General features: G+C 38.9%; 1 long non-coding RNA gene across 1 annotated transcript in view; it reads left to right on the forward strand.

The window, feature by feature from the left end:
* LOC132539876 (uncharacterized) overlaps positions 1-17,101 on the forward strand; it is a 70,479-nt gene that overhangs the window by 37,646 nt on the left and 15,732 nt on the right. The window contains exon 3 of the long non-coding RNA XR_009551148.1: positions 15,378-15,458. This is a non-coding gene — a long non-coding RNA (uncharacterized LOC132539876). The remainder of the gene's footprint in view (positions 1-15,377; positions 15,459-17,101) is intronic.

A 17,101-nucleotide genomic window follows, 5' to 3' on the forward strand; every position in this document is an offset into this window, starting at 1 on the left:
GTCAGGATTATTCATAACATGTTGCATAAAATATCTGGCTTGTTCTTGTGTCCTCAGTGAGTTTAGCATGTCTCCTTTAAACTTGTATCTAGAATATTTTATGTTTTAAAATGTTACAGTCACATAGTCACCTGAGATAGGCATTATTGTAAAAAAAAAAAAAAATACATCTTTGTGGGGGCTGGGCGGTAGCGCAGCAGGTTAAGCGCAAGGACCAGCATAAGAATTCTGGTTCAAGACCCCCGGTTCCCATGTGTGTGGGAAGGTGTGCTTCACAAGAAGTGAAATAGGTCTCCAGTGTCTTTCTCTCCCCCTCTTTGTCGTCTCTCTTCTGGCAATTTCTCTCTGTCCTATCCAAGAACAGTAACAACAACAAGGGCAACAAAAATGGGGGAAAATGGCCTCCAGGAGCAGTGATTTTTTTTCTTAATATTTATTTTATTTATTTATTCCCTTTTGTTGCCCTTGTTGTTTTATTGTTGTAATTATTATTGTTGTTGTCATTGTTGGATAGGACAGAGAGAAATGGAGAGAGGAGGGGAAGACAGAAAGGGGGAGAGAAAGGTAGACACCTGCAGACCTGCTTCACCGCCTGTGAAGCGACTCTATTGCAAGTGAGGATCAGGGGGCTCGAACCGGGATCCTTACACTGGTCCTTGCACTTTGCACCACATGCGCTTAACCCACGGTGCTACTGCCCGACTCCCAAGTTAACTTTTTTTAAAACATATTGACAATGGGGCTGGACAGCCCCATTTCCCACCTGCAGGGAGGGTGCTTCCAGAGCAATGAAGCTGGGCTGCAGTTGTCTTTCTCTCTGTCTCTCTTTTAATTTTTAATTTTTTTTATTATTATCCTTATTTATTTATTGGGTAGAGACAGAAATCAAGAGACTAGGGAGAGAGAGAGGCATTTGTCAACATTTTTCTAGTGCAGTATCACTGCTTTATTTCTCAAGTATTATTATATTTCTTAAATTTTTGTACTATAAGTTCCCTTCTTTTTCCCCCAGGTTGATTTTTTTTTTCGCTCAGACAGAAAGCAAATGACACCACAGCACAGAATCTTCACTGGTGCCATATTTCTCCTATGTGGTGATACAGCTCAAACCTGGACAGAATGTATGAAAAGGCCCTCACCTTATCTGGTGAGCTATCCCATAACTTCCCATTTTGTAAACTACTTTATCTTTCATAGACGTTCTTAAAAAAAAAAAAAAAAAAAACCACCCACAAATCAAATCAAGCGACAGGGCTGTGGGAAATAGTAAGAAATGGTCTGGGAGGTAGCACAGTGGATACAGCAATGGGCTTTTTTAAGCATGAGGTCCAGAGTTCAATTCCTGGCATCATATATACCAGAGTGATGTCTGGTTCTTTCTCTCTTTCTCTCCCCCTATCTTTCTTATTAATAAATAAATAGTAGCAAGATTATACAAAAAGACTTTCATGCCTGAGGTCCTAAAGGCCCCAGATACAGTCCCTAGCACCATCATAAGCCAGAGCTAACTGGTGCTTTGGAAAAAAAAAAAATCAACAAAAACTCTTTTTGCTTCTTGAAAATCTCAACTTTCTTCATATTTAGTTACCTTTTAGATTCATTCCTTAATTATCACTACTTTCAAAAATTATTTGTAGTCTTCTTTATTACTTATTTATTTTAGACAGAGACACCACAGCACAACTCCCTTCAATGTGATGGAGCCAGAATTGAATCAGGGTTGTGCTCATGGCAAAGCAGCATACTATCCATGTGAGCTATTTCACTGACCCTTTGCAGTTTCTTTTCATCCCAACTAAATTGTGACTTCTTTATTCCTGACATATCTCAAAATAGCCCATTCATATTACTTTCATTATAGTTTATAGAACCCAACCAGGAGATAGATTGAAAAGACAACAAGTCACTCCTCCATTAAAATCATTTGGCTAGACACTTATGTTGCTTTCAGGTTCTGGCTATTACAAATTATGATGCTGTGAACATAGGTATACATAAATCTTTATTTATTTACCCACAGGATTGACATTTAATTACAAAATAAATATGGACTTCCTGATGAACAACAAAAGAAAATCTGTGCTTTATAAAAACAGTTATTTCCAAGTTTCCATTTACATTCACAGTTTTTTAAGCCTTTCTTCTGTCACTGCTTACATAAAAAACCTTTTGTTCAGAAGAGGAAAAAGAAAAAGACAAAGGAAGGGAGGGAGGGAGGGAGGGAGGAAGGAAGGAAGGAAGGAAGGAAGGAAGGAAGAAAGAGAAAGAAAGAAAAAGAAAGAAAGGAAGGAAGGAAGAAAGAGAGAGAGAGAGAGAGAGAGAGAGAGAGAGAAAGAAAGAAAGAAAGAAAGAAAGAACCTTGTCAGCCACATGGGATTGACCAATAGAGTAACATTGTGTTCTGCTGAGCTGTTCTGAACAGGGTTGTCGGCAGAGGTAGATAACCGCGTCTTCTCTAGGCTTCTTTTTGATCCGGAACAGCTAAAAATCATGTCTCCTCATTCTCCCAAATTCAACAGCTCAAAAGACTAATACCCTAAAATTGTCAATTTAAAACGGGAAGCCAAATTTAGCGACTGTTAGACTGTGTTACATTAAGGCAGCATAATCTCGAAACTAGGCACCAGGTACTAACCACCAGCCTGTTCACTTTGGGGCCTCGCAAATTCTGCTTTACTCCTGCCGAAGGCTTGGTCCTGTTGGTACGATCAAGGTCTTGCTTTCACATTTACAAGTAGGTTAATCAGGAATACAAGAATCAATTGCTGGTTCCATAGATTCTGGACCCAGTTTCCTTTCCCTTCAGAAGCCTGAACACATCGAGAATACTGTAACAGATGTTGAAATCGAAGTTAGAGTTCAATCTATTATGTTCAGTACACAGACTGCTGTAAGTGCATTGGCTATGGATTCAACAAGAGTTCCAATTTTGTCTCAGCAATAGTACAGTCATAATTTTCAACTGATAGAGAAATCTTGTTGGATGGGTGTGTTTAACTCCTTATGATACAGCCCCAGGAGAGAAATTGGTGGGCCATAAGGTAGGTCTATTTTTAGCCTTGTGAGAGTTCTCCAGACTGCTCCCCACAAGGGTTTGGCCAATTGCCATTCTCAGCAGCAATTCCGGAGGCTCTTTTGTCCCCACAACCTCTCCAGCCTTTGTTGCTGTTTCTGGTGCATGATATTCTCACAGGGATGAAGTGGCATCCACAAAAAAAAAAAAAAAAAAATCAGTCAGCTAAATTTAATATAGATATTAATTCTGTATCACCTAAGGAAGAATATTAACCTTAGAGTTGAATACAATAATCTAATCACTGCCTATCTCTTTGGCACTTATTTTGTCAACTTTCAGATTACACGTAATTCCCTGAATTTACTATGCTATCTCCTTGCTTCATGTACTTTTTTGCCTCATGGTTGGATCATGTTCTTCCTTGCCTACATTTACTTTTTTTCTTTCTTTCTCAACCCTTCGTGAGACTGGTCTGACTAGCAAGGACTTTTTTTTTTTTTTTAAGACTGCTTGGATATTATTACTTGCAGGAAATCAGATTAAGGGGCTAGGAAATAGCTCATTTGGTATAGTATACATGAACTATGCGTTAAGACCCAGATTTGAGTCTCTGGCCATCACATGGGAGCCTAACACAAGGGGGGAATCTTCACTAATTATCAGTATGTCTTTTGTTTACTCTATTTCTCCCTCTCACCTTCTTCCTTAAATAACAAAGAATCACTGGGAGCAACAGAACCATACAGGCACAAACTCTCAGAGGGGAAACCCCAGTGGCAAAAAAAAAAAAGAGAGAGAAAGAGTTGATTGTGCTATGAAAGGTGCTAATAAAAGAAAATATTATTATAAGCAGTGCACTATAAGTTTCTGATAACTTTACAGTAAAACAGTAAAAGGCAACAGATCACGTAGTCTAAAGTTCTACCATTTCCTATTGTAAATCCATTCATGGTGAGAGGAAGAGCCACAACATTACACCCTGAAAATTATAGTCCCAGGAAATCTTCTGTTTGCTTTATAGAACTGCCTGGCTTGGACAGTTTATGGCATAAACTCCCAGATTGATAAATTTCATGTAACAGGTGCATTTGTAAGTATATGTTGACATGAGAAAGAAAAATGTAGCTAACTGATTCCAGCCCCAGAACAACATCAGTCTGTAGCCCATTCTCCAAATGTTTTTGGCAGGGGATATACTGCAATACTTTGACTGTCCACGTGCTTGGAAAAATGACAACACAAAAGAAACTACATTCATCAAATGTGTTTTCCACATTTCTATAGTTCATCAGGTTTAACCTCTCAAAGAATTATAAAAAGCCAATAGAATTTTCAACACAATTAAGAAAATAGATTAATCTCTGCTTCCACTTAATTCTTATAGGACTTGACACATTTTCCAAATATTTCCGGGAGAATTCTTCTAGAATTCATGGTGTTATTGAACTATTGAGGCTTATACACATTATTATGGGTACATAAGTATTTATTTGTTTATTTATAATAAGAAAGGTACAAGTACAGCATGTTCCATAGTTAGAGTTCTCTGCAATTTTGCTAAATAGTTCAATTAACATTTTTTTTCAGCTAGTTCATTTAAGACATATGAAATTAATTTAGCACTTTATTAGAAGAGGTAGGGGAAAAAAGAAAAAGGAGTGTAATAATCTTCTTTTAAAATCTAATTAAATTTGTGAGTGGTCATCTGCTTCTATATTTAATTCATCTAGGCCATTCTATTTAAAACTCCCTCTAGATGGTGTAAGTTTTTCTCTGTGCTGTCTAATAGTACATCTGATAGCTTTGTGTGAGTGTTGAGCATTGGTAATGTCCTAGTGAGTCTGGGGGACAGAGCTTATAATTATTTATTTACTTATTTATTTATTTATTTATAAAATGTAAGTATCTACAAGATCATAGGATAAGAGGAGTACAATTCCATATAATTCCCACCACCAGAACTCCGTATCTCACCCCCTCCATTGAAAACTTTCCTATTCTTTGTCCCTCTGGAAGTATGGACCCAGGATCATTATGGCGTGCAGAAGGTAGATCTGGTTTCTGTAATTGCTTCCCCGCAGAACATGGGCATTGGCAGATGGATCCAGCCTGTCTCTCTCTTTCCCTAGTCAATTAGGGATCTGGGGAGATGGAGCTCCAGGACACATTGGTGGTGTTGTCTGCCCAGGGAAGTCCAGTTGCATCATGATAGTCTGGAATGGGGCTTCGCGGCTCAGGGTGTGCCGTCTTCTCTGTAGACGGTTCAAGCTTACGTGCAATCCACTGTTCTCCTCCCTGGCTTCACCTTGAGCTCTGCTGTGTGCTCTCTCAATCACTGGCCTATAAATCCTGTCCTCTCTCTATCATCCCAGCATGCAAGCCACTGCTTTGCAGAGAAAGTCGAGAGCTGTAGTCACGCCGCCATCTTGGCTCAGTGGTAGAATGTATACAGCAAAAATATGAAACCCTGGATTCAGTCCTCCACACTATGGAACTATTTTCATGATCCCCAAAATTCAATGTATTAATATTATATATTTAAGAGAAATGAACATCTGAATAGAATGTTATTCTTGTTTCCAAAGGATCTGTAATTTAGAAATAGTTTATTTCTTAATATAGGGTATTATCCCTATATTTATATCTTACAGCATTTCAGCCACCAAGTTGTGGATGCTATTATGAATTCATCCTGAACTCCTGGAACCCACCTCTCCAGAGCCCTACCGCACTGGGAAAAGATAGAAACAGGCTGGGGTTATGGATCAGCCTGCCAATGCCCATGTCCAGAGGAGAGCAATTACAGAAGCCAGAGCTTTTACCTTCTGTAACCCAGAAAGAATTTTGGTCCCTACTCCCAGAGGATAAATGTTAGGGGAAGATAACCAGAGGGCTCTGAACTCCAATTTCATCAAGGCCTGGAGAGAGAAGAGAGAAAAGGAGGTAGGGAATGGGGAAGGACACTCAGAAGTAGTGGTTGTGACTTAGAAAGAGAAGGCAGGACTATAGAAAAAAATGGGCAAATATACATAAATATAAATAGATAGTTATAGAAATAATGATTAACCCATATCTGTGATCTTGGGAGAACTAATGCAGTTTCCAATGGAGGGAATGGGGAGCACAGAACTCTGGTGGTGGGAAAGGTGTGGAATTATACCCTTGTTATCTTATAATTCTGTAAATCAATACTAAATAATTAATAAAAAAGAATTAGTGTAACAGACAGATTTTATGAGATTTACTGTATTTAATGGATATCTCTAAAGCTTAGGTAACATTTCTGGAAAGTGGAAAGCCAGAAATCTTACTAATAATCACCTAAGAATTTCATCATTATGAGGATATAATCAATTTTGTTAAACTGGCATCTATGCATTGTGGTTAAGAATAAAGGGAATTACTAAATGGAGGAAGTCTAAGGACAAGGGCAAAGGGAGGAATGACATAGATAAAGTAATTTAACTTAGGAATTCTGAAATTATCTAGATTATGTGCACAGCTTTTTAAAAAAAATTATTTATTTATTTATTTATTCCCTTTTGTTGCTCTTGTTGTAGTTATTGTTGTTGTTATTAATGTCATCATTGTTGGATAGGACAGAGAAAAATGGAGAGAGGAGGGGAAGACAGAGAGGGAGAGAGAAAGACAGACACTTGCAGACCTACTTCACCACTTGTGAAGCAACCCCCTGCAGGCAGGGAGCCAGGGGCTTGAACCGGGATCCTTACGCCAGTCCTTGCACATTGTGCCACCTGTGCTTAACTTGCTGCAGTACTGCCTGACTTTTTAACTCGTCTCTATTGTGATGTTCCCCAGTTCCCTCAGCATTCTGGAAAGGTGGAAATTAGAAATGTGAGTAGCCAAAGAAAGATTGCCTGGAAGAGATTATTTCTCAGTGGGAAGAGATGAAATTAATAGAGAGCCTAAGCAGTTCGAAATAAATAAAGAGATTCTGTTATATTAGAATTAAAATCACCTTTAATTATTACGCATTTTGTATTTCAACAGCTTATTATGTCACTTCAAAGAAGGCAGATAGTGTATTTGATATATCTCATTATAATGCTTCTTGGTTTGTGTCTACATGAAAAGCCATGGGGACCCTTACCTGTAGTAGATTTTCCTCCAAGAAAAGTCAAAGAAAGAAATCACTTATACCCATGCATGTAAAAGTGTCACCACTTTGGAAACCAAGTTAATTATTAAAGATAATATTTATGTACTAATGCAGAGGAAAAAATCTAGATTCAAGTCTTTATATCTATTAAAGCAAAATTCATGGAAGATTTGATTGACTTTCTCAGTCACATTATATTGCTTGTTTTGTGCTTATACCTCTGAGCAGGCAGGTCCTATTCAGATTCTTTAGTGGAAAAGCCAAATGAAATATCTCAAGACATTCTTGGAACAACTAGAAGTATGAAATGCCAAAAAGTCTCATTAGAAAAAGACAACTTGTTTCTCAAGATCTCTAGTCCAGCTAGGGAAAATCAAGGAAGAGATTTTTTTCTTAAATATTTATATATTTATTCCCTTTTTTTGCCCTTGTTTATTGTTGTTATTAATGTCATTGTTGTTGGATAGGACAGAGAGAAATGGAGAGAGGAGGGGAAGACAGAGGGGAGAGAAAGATAGACACTTGCAAACCTGCTTCACCACTTGTGAAATGACCCCTGCCACTGAGGAGCCAGGGGCTGGAAACTGAATCCTCATGCGGGTCCTTGTGCTTTGCACCATGTGGCCTTAACCTGCTGCATTACCGCCCGACTCCCAAGGAAGAGAGTCTTAACTCCTAATATAATCTCTAGTTTATGAAAGAGAAACCGAAGACCACAAATCAAGAAACAGAAAGCAGAATGATAAAAGGGTGTTGCCACTGTTAATTTCTTTCTTTCTTTTTTTCTTTCTTTCTTCTTTCTTTCTTTCTTTCTTTCTCTCAAACAGGAATAAATTGTAGGTCTCCAGGAACCTGAGGCCAGCTAAAATAATATATATATTGAAGGTGATTTGCTTCTAAGTTGCAACTTATTCACAGTTTTAAGAATGACTTAATAAATATAAAATATTCCAAATCCTAATCATTTTTCTTATCCATAAATGTCTTTCTTACTTATCTTTTCTTCACATCACAAGGATTTATATTAAGCAGCAGAACAACAACAAAAATCTTCCGCAAATATTTTGAATCAATCTAAATCTAAATATATATATTTAGATCTGACATTCTTTCTGTTACCACGTATTAACTTTCTCTTCCCCCTCCTTACTTCTGACTTGGCTTCTTTCTCTTTATCATCATCAATATTATATCATAAGTAACAAAAGTAGCAATTTGTGAAATGAATTCAATTATTTTAGGTTTTGTTTTTCATATGCCTTTATTTATTTTTTCACACACTACCCTTTCTATTTGTTTCCCCAGAAGGAAGCAAACATTTATTATGTGCCCACTATTTGCCAAGTTCTTTGCTTTTAACTTTCACAGATAAGGAAATGGAGGGTAAAAGAAGTTATGAAACTTGTAGAAGGTGACAATGATAATAGATGAGTTGTTTAAAATTCACATATAAAACCTCCTCTCTTTGGTGTATCTTGTCTCTACCTAGGTTTTCTTCAATTTATTCATATTTCACATTTCTCTACTTCCCTTCTCTTCTCTCTTCTCTGGCAGCAAATTTTTTCTGAGTTTTTCTTCTTCAACAGACTTTCTCGCATTACCTCCCAAATTCATTTTCTTTTTCATTTTTCCTAAGTCATATTTTCTTCTAGTGAAAAATCACCTAGGCTGATGTTGTCAAAAACTATTTTTAATTTCATTTACTATGAAAACTCATTTATTATAAAAGGCAAAATGTACCTTCCCCTTTCTCTATAAAGCCCATATTTCTCCCAGTCCTGGAACCTCTAGTGTTGGCTCACTTTCCTGCATGCTTCCCTCAGTTCATACCAACTGATACTGCATCTGCTGATCCCAATGTAAGCAATGGAACTAGTGCCACATTGGCATATTTCACTTCCAACTGTGTCCAGAGATATCAGGCGTGGAGTGTCAACCCTTCAGCTTCATTACCTGTCTTAGCTTATAGAACTCCTTAATTCCATTTTGGTTGGTGCATTTCCTAGCAAAGTTTCAAAACCTACATATAGACCAGGGCTCATGAGATAGGGCATATGTATACATGTATCCATAAATTAGGGAAAAATATATACCTTAAAGCAAACGTGCACAATAGTTTGCAGTGAGTCAATAAATGTAGCAAGCAAGTACAAAGACCTAAAAAGGCACCATAAAGTACCTAATCAAATAGTTTCTACTTAGATCTAAATACCCTCCTCACCTACTTGCTATTACACTTCTCTCAGTCACTCCAAAGCTAACCTTGTCAGACAAAGTAAGGACTACAAAAGCTGAATGAGGGCAAGAGGCTGGCATACTTTAATGATGACTCTTCAGTCACTACCAGGCCACCCCATCACCTGGGGCTCTAGTCAAGGAGTCCTGGGATTCCCACACAGACATGATGGGCCTAGACCTCTAACAGATCCCTCTCACCACTGTCACTGGTCATCTCCAACAGGAACAATATAATGGACCCCTTTGTGGGCCCTCATAGGACCTTGCCCTCAATGTGGACCAACAATGGTAGGGAATGTTCCATTCTCTGAAAGGAGGATGGATAACATACTCTACCTTCTACCCATGGAAGATGGGTCCTGAAATTGTGGCAGCTTGGAATGTTACTACTCATGACCACAGAATGTGAGCTCACACCTATAGCGATGCAGAGGTTACATAGGCTCCTGTGCTGAATATGGGCCCCAGATCCAATTGGTGGGGTTTACAGTTAATATTTATATACTTTTCCCATATTTGGGAGCTGATCCAGCTTTCTAGCCCTTTTCACAACTATGACACTATCTCCCCAGACAATAACTTGGGTCCACCTGCATATCAGATGTCAGGCTCACGCAAAAACTAGTAAAGTCATGGGCCCCTTGGAATATACCTAAAATAGACCTACTAACTTTTTTCAGAATGGAGACTCAAATCTTCATCTGCAATATTCCAGCCTTTAGGTTAATGATTCAATTTGTTCTGGTTTATAGCTCTTTCTTTCTTTCTTTCTTTCTTTCTTTCTTTCTTTGCCTCCAGGGTTATCGCTGGGGCTCAGTGCCAGCACTAAGAATTCACTGCTCCTGGAGACTATTTTTCCCATTTTGTTGTCTGTTGTTTTCATTCGGGAGCTCCAGCAGGCCGGGCTAGCTTCGCAGCGGTGAACAGAAACTCAGGGACTCATGGCTGGGCTGTAGGCAGTATCTCTTTATTCATGCAGGACGCAGTGCAATCTATACCAAGCTAAGCTAAACTAAACACTACAATCTTGTCCTTATAAATATACTAGCCTAGTAGGGTGGGAACAGGATGTGACGCAGAGAGGGTGGAGAGAAAAGTGACTGGTGAAAATCAGGGTATGACAAGGAGAGGGGGCGGAGCAGGTGAGAATTCTACCACTGAACCACCAATGCCCTGGAGGGAAGGTGGTGCTTGTTAACAGAGGTTATGTAAATAGAATGAAGTGGTTATGTAAATAGAATGCAGTGTTAAGCAGGGGGTATTAAACCAATGAAACAGAAGGGGTCTCATGCATACCAACAGTTGTCCTTGTTATTGTTACTGTTGTTATAGCTATTGTTGCTGTTGGATAGGACAGAGAGAAACCCGAGAGAGGAGGGGAAGACAGAGAAGAGGAAAGACAGACACCTGCTGACCTGCTTCACTGCTTGCAAAGCAACCCCCCTTGCAGATGGGGAGCTGGGGGCTCGAACTGGGATACTTATGCTGTTCCTTGGGCTTTGCGCCATGTGCGCTTAACCCACTGTGATACTGACCGGCCCCCTCTGGTTTATATCTTAAGTTTTTTTCAGCCACCAGGTTCCAGATGCTACCATGATGCCAACCTGACCTCCCTGGGCAAACGAACCTACCAATATGTCCTGGAGCCTTGCTTCTCCAGAGCTCTGCCCCACTAGGGAAAAAGAGAGACAGGCTGGGAGTATGAATCAACCTGCCAATGCCCATATTCAGCAGGGAAGCAATTACAGAAGCCAGACCTTCCACCTTTTGCACCTCCATAATGATCCTGGGTCCATACTCCCAGAGGGATAAAGATTAGGACAGCTATCAAGGGAACGGATTGGATATGGAGCTCTGGTGGTGGGCACTGTGTGGAACTGTAACTTTCTTATCCTATGGTTTCTTCAATATTTTCATTTTATAAATAAAAATATATAAATTTAAAAAATAAAGGCAAAATGTATATGTTTGGGGCTAGAGAGATAGCTTACCTGGTAAAGTCTTCACTTTACTGTACTAGAAGACCTAGGTTCATGCCTTGACCACTACATTCCAGCAGCATGAAATAAGGAAAGCTTCATGAGCAGAGCCCAGGAATGGCATTCTGCTGTTTCTCCTCTTGCTGTTTCTCTCTTCCTCTGCTTCTCATCTTTTATCCAAAAACAAAGCAAAAAAGAAGCTGCCAGGAATGATGGAAGCCCCAGAGAAAAGCCTCGCAACAAAATGTATATTATTAATTTGAAAACCAGAATAAAAGGAATATCTAAGTGTCTACCATCCACTTATGTAAATGAATGTTACCAGTGCCTCTATATGATATCACATAACAGCAGCTACAAGAAACAAACAAAAAAACCTTAGATAGTAGCATATAAAAATGATGATATAATAAAAAAAGAAAAAATTGATAATGATATATTTGTATAATATATGATTAAGTGGAAAAAAGGAAGGTAGAAGTATAACCTAAAATGTTAGCGGGCTGTGCATAAATTTAACTTCTAAATTTACATTGCATTCTTTTTAATGACTTAACAGACATAAAAATATATAGCAAACAGTTTGTGTATACATGTAACTTTATTGTTATTTTCTTTATGAAAAGGGTAAATTGGAACATCAGAATTTTTTTCTTCCGTTTTCAGGCTGGGTAAACTATAATCAGAGACTGGAAAGTAATGTGTGTGTGTGTGTGTGTGTGTGTGTGTGTGTGTGTGTGTGTGTGTGTGTTTCTGCTTAGCATGATTCAGCTCTGGTTATTGGTGGGTTGGGTGGGTGGACTTGGGGCCCCATGTATGCAATATATGATTTCCTGACTTGTAAAGTAATAGAATTGTTTATGATTAATCATCAAACAGAAAGGTCTTTATCATTCTTTTTTCAAAATATATTTTATTTGCTTTATTTTATTGAAAGGAAGTCATACAGAGAAAAGATACAGAAAGATTAGCTCACTGCTCAACTCTGGCTTTTTGGGGAGGGGGAGGTTAAAGCCTCAGGCGTCAAAGTCTTTTTTGCATAATCCTTATGCCATCTCCCCTGACCCCTTCCTTCTTTATCATTCATTTTTTTGCCTCCAGGGTTATTGCGGGGGCTCGGGGTTATTGCTGCCTGTACTATGAATCCACTACTCCTGGAGGCTATTTTTTTAAAATTGTTGTTGTGGTTATTATTGTTGTTGTTATTGATGTTGTGGGAGAAAGATAGACACCTGCAGACCTACTTCACCACTTGTGAAGTGACCTTCCTGCAGGTGGGGAATCTGGGCCTTGAACCGGGATCTTTATGCCTGTCCTTGTGCTTCGTGCCATGTGCGCTTAACCAGCTGTACTACTGCCCCACCACTCTTTATCATTCTTAAATATCACAATATTCCTTTTATGGCCCAAGCTCTGAATTAGGTAAATGATGCAGAACTAAAATGTGCATGTACATGTCTTGAAGAAACTCCTTTTTAATTGCAGTGGTATGTAACTTGAAGTGCTAAGGTTTCTTTTTTTTTTTTAAAGCTCTTATTTATTTATTTATGTGTTTGTTTGTTTGTTATTGGATAGAGACAGAGAGAAACTGAGAGAGAAGGGGGGAGATAGAGAGGAACAGAAACAGAGAGACACCTGCAGACCTGCTTCACCGCCTGTGAAGTGACTCCCCTGGAGGTGGGGAGCCGGGGGCTTGAACTGGGATCCTAACCAGTCCTTGTGCTTTGTGCCACGTGTGCTTAAAGTTGTAAGGTTTCTGAGGCTACTTTGAGAATTGTTGATTAAAGTAGACTGAGAACAAAAGAGTAAAAGGAAATAATATCAGAAATGAAAGAAAAAAAAGTGTCCAAAGTGAACAGACAAATATGGTAGTTGGGAAAAGATTCAAATAAGGAGGAGAAATGGTTAAAAATATAAGTTCAAGGGTCATGTGGTGAGGTATGTCATCGAATGTGCATTACTATGTGCAAGTCCCTGGACCAAGCCCCTGGTCCCTACTTGCAAAGGAGAAGCTTCTTAAGTGGTGAAGGAGTGCTGTAGGTGCCTCTCTATCTCCCCTTCCACTGCTGATTTCTCTCTGTCCTATCAAATAAAAAAAAATAATAAAACAAGGGGCCAGGTGACCCACCTGTTTGAGCTCACATGTCACAATGAGCAAGGACCTGAGTTTAAGCCCCAAGTTTGAGCTTTCCCTGCAAGGGGAAAGCTTTGCATATGGTGAAGCAGTCCTACAGGTCTTTTTCTCTCTCTTTGTATCTCTCCCTACTCTCTCTATTTCTGGTTGTCTCTACCCAATAAACAAAGATAATGATACATTTTTTTAGAAAAGAAAACTAAAAAAAAAATTAAAAAGAAAAAATGCAGGTTGGGAGACTCATATGCTTATCAAAAAATAACAGCTTTGATCTCTACTTCGGACTCCTGAAAACTTCAGAGTCGGAATGGCAGAAGATAAACTATACTTTATTCCAGAAACATGAAGTTATGTGACTGGAAGTATTGTAGTTGATTTATTGATGATGACTCATGTTTCAAAACATGTAGACATAATCTTTATAACAACTCTCAACTAAGGAGAGATGGAAATAAAAAACGTAAGTGGTATGCTTTTTAAACTGGTAGAACTTAGAGGAGAAGGCCACTGACTAACTGTGAGATATGGTGGAAAGGAGATCTTAAGGGATTAAGTCCCCAAACCAACAACCATTTATACTAACCATGATGAGAAATACTAGATGTATAGAAATAACAAGTATTACATTAGAATGAATGTAGTATACTTGGAGATATAGTCAGATGGTACCAAAGAATAATTTCCTGACTGTATGTTCTCTTTTGGAAGGCACAAGTGTATAGATCCTCTTTTCCCTCGAACATATTTTCCCTAAAATACCCTGTGGTATTTTTCCAATGCTAGCCTGAGAGATACTTTATTGTCTCTCCTACACTTAGATAACCTTTTCTCAGTCTTTTTGTTTTCATCTATGCCTCAATAACTAGAAAAGGGGGGAGCAAGAAGTTTAGATATTTGCATCACAGCACCTTTACCAGCTCAAATAATTATAATGTAGAAAGTAAAGAACCTGTCTCCCAGCACCACCTGCAGGGGATAGAGAAGTCTACAACAGTATTCAACACTTCTCTACCAAACTATCTTAAATTGAGCAGTTCTTTATTGAGCATTTACTGCATAAATGCCTGATTTTAGTAGCTGATGGGGATAAGAGACCACCACCTATAATGAGGAATATTAGAGAGGGAGGATTTTTCTGAATGTTAGAGTAATGTGGACAGGATTGGCTAAATCTAAAAGACTTTACCCTTGGAAAAAAGAAAGTGAATGGTAAACAAGTCTTTCAACAAATACAAACAGAATTGTTAAATGTCAGCATTTACTCTTATTACCCATCCCACAAACCAGAACAAATGTATATATGACTCTAATATATGTGTGTGTGTGTGTGTGTGTGTGTGTGTGTGATACATATATATATTTCACTATGTATTGAACTACCTTAGGGATATTAAGTTATGAATTAACATTTTATTATACATCTTTCCACAAATCACACTTCATGTTATAGAAATTATAAGTAGAACACATAGGTAAAATAATCCACTATCAGTGGTAAGAGTATTTCAGATGTCATGTAGTAGGGTATTTCTCAAAGTGTAGGTTCAGGGCTGGAATCCCAGGTTTGAGCCCAGACCTCCTTACACTATGGGGAACTTTAGTGTTTTTCTCCTTTCTTCTGTCTCATTCTAAGTCAGCCCAGGGGCGAAACATGTGGATAAGCAAAATTTTTTTTTTTAAATCCTCTCTCTACAGAATTTCTTGCTCATTGTACATGTACACTTTGAGGTCTACATTGAACCAGAGTTCCTTAAATTGATATGTGCACTAAGGTTTTATAATCACTAAATTGGTGAAACTGTTTCATATTAAAGATGAAGAAATAATGAACTTCCAGAGGCAGAGCTACAGAGTAGCAGCAGCTCTGTTTCTCTCCTCTCCTCTCACCAGTCAACTAGAATATCAGAGAAGTTCACCTGAGAATGCAAGGAGACAAGACTAGGACTTCTTTGGGAACCCACCAAGTTGCTGGTGAGTGTAAACATGTGTGGCTCCTGGATAGAGAAGGGCCTAAGAAGAGATTCCTGGGGCTAAAGCTGATATCTACTCCCAAGTGGCTGGTAACAGTCCAGCAGTTTTCCAGTTGAGACACCAACCCCAGTCTGTTTTACCAACAAAAAGACTGCTGAGGGAGGAGAGGACACCCTCCCAAGGCTCATCAAATGAAATTGTGAGTCTCCATTGCTACTATCCCTTAGAGGCTGGAGCAGCAGCAGTGGGTAGGCCCCGTGCTGACACTGGGCGGGGGTCGGGGGGGTGGGGGAGTGGGCAGGGCAGAGAACTGTAGTGGAGAGGTGGGGCTGTGTAGTGGGAGCCTTTCCACATTGTTCTCCTGATGAATTTGGAGACACAATGAATAACTTCCATAGAACCTACAGAGTAGGGAGTCAGGCAGTAGCGCAGCAGGTTAAGCGCACAAAGCAGGTGGTGAAGCAGGTCTGCAGGTGTCTATCTTTCTCTCCCCCACCCTATCTTCCTGTCCTCTCTTGATTTCTCTCTGTCCTATCCAATGACAACAACAATAGTAATAACCACAACAATGATAAAACAACAAGGGCAACTAAAGGGGAAAAAAATGGTCTCCAGGAGTAGTGGATTCATAGTGCAGGCACTGAGCTCTGGCAATAACCCTGGAAGCAAAAAAAAAAAAAAGAACCCACAGAATATAAACAGGATTTGTTTAGAAATTCACAAGGTCAAGGAGTGGTGCCAGATTTGGTTCTAGCTGCTGGCATAACAGCTGAATTGAGCCCAAGGTTTTGGATCCTTGGGGTGTGGGAGTCTCTTTGCATAACTGTGCTATCTCTCCCCCAACCTGCTTAATCTCTTGGTCAGGAGTGAGTGATTAAGCAAAAAAAAACAAAAAAAAAACCCTACTTATATTTAAAAAAACCCTCAGGCTACCACAGCCTACAGGGAAGAAAAAGAACATAAGAGGGTTTAACAGCCACTATGCTTCATTTCAGGGATTGATATAACATTGAAACAACTGTTAATTTCCACAATTGTGAACTCTTTAAGTACCTTACTTAGACACAAGTCAATCCAGGCAAGAGTGATCAGTGGATTAAAAAAATACTGAGAGAAGGACCTCATAGCACACTATAGACAATGGTTAAACCAAGAAGAAACATTGAAGAAATGAGCCAGGAAAAAGTCCAGTTAAAGCCCCCAAAAGTAGAAGCACATAAGAATGAAAACAACATCCAAACACTAACTGAGGCATTAGTCACAGGAGTGAGGAAAGAGTTTGAAAGTAATATCATCAGAAATGCAGAAACAACAAATGAGACTCTGAAAGAAAACACTAACTATCTGGAGGTAATTAGAGAGTTGAATGCTGAAATAGCTGAGCTAAGAACACAACTAGCTGAACAAGCTAATACAGTATCAAAACAGGGTAATAAAATAGATAAGCTACAGAAAAACAACAGTGGGGAGAGAGAACAGAATAAATGAAGCAGAAAACAGAATGAGCAAGATTGAGGATGAATTAGAGAAAACTAAGAAGAGGTCTCAAAAAGAGATTAAGAGATACTGAAAACAACAACAGAGACATATTGGGTGATTTCAAAAGAAATAATATAGGGAGTTGGGTGGTAGCATAGCGAGTT

This window comes from Erinaceus europaeus, chromosome 8, assembly GCF_950295315.1.
Source record: "Erinaceus europaeus chromosome 8, mEriEur2.1, whole genome shotgun sequence".
Classification (NCBI taxonomy): Eukaryota; Metazoa; Chordata; class Mammalia; order Eulipotyphla; family Erinaceidae; genus Erinaceus; species Erinaceus europaeus.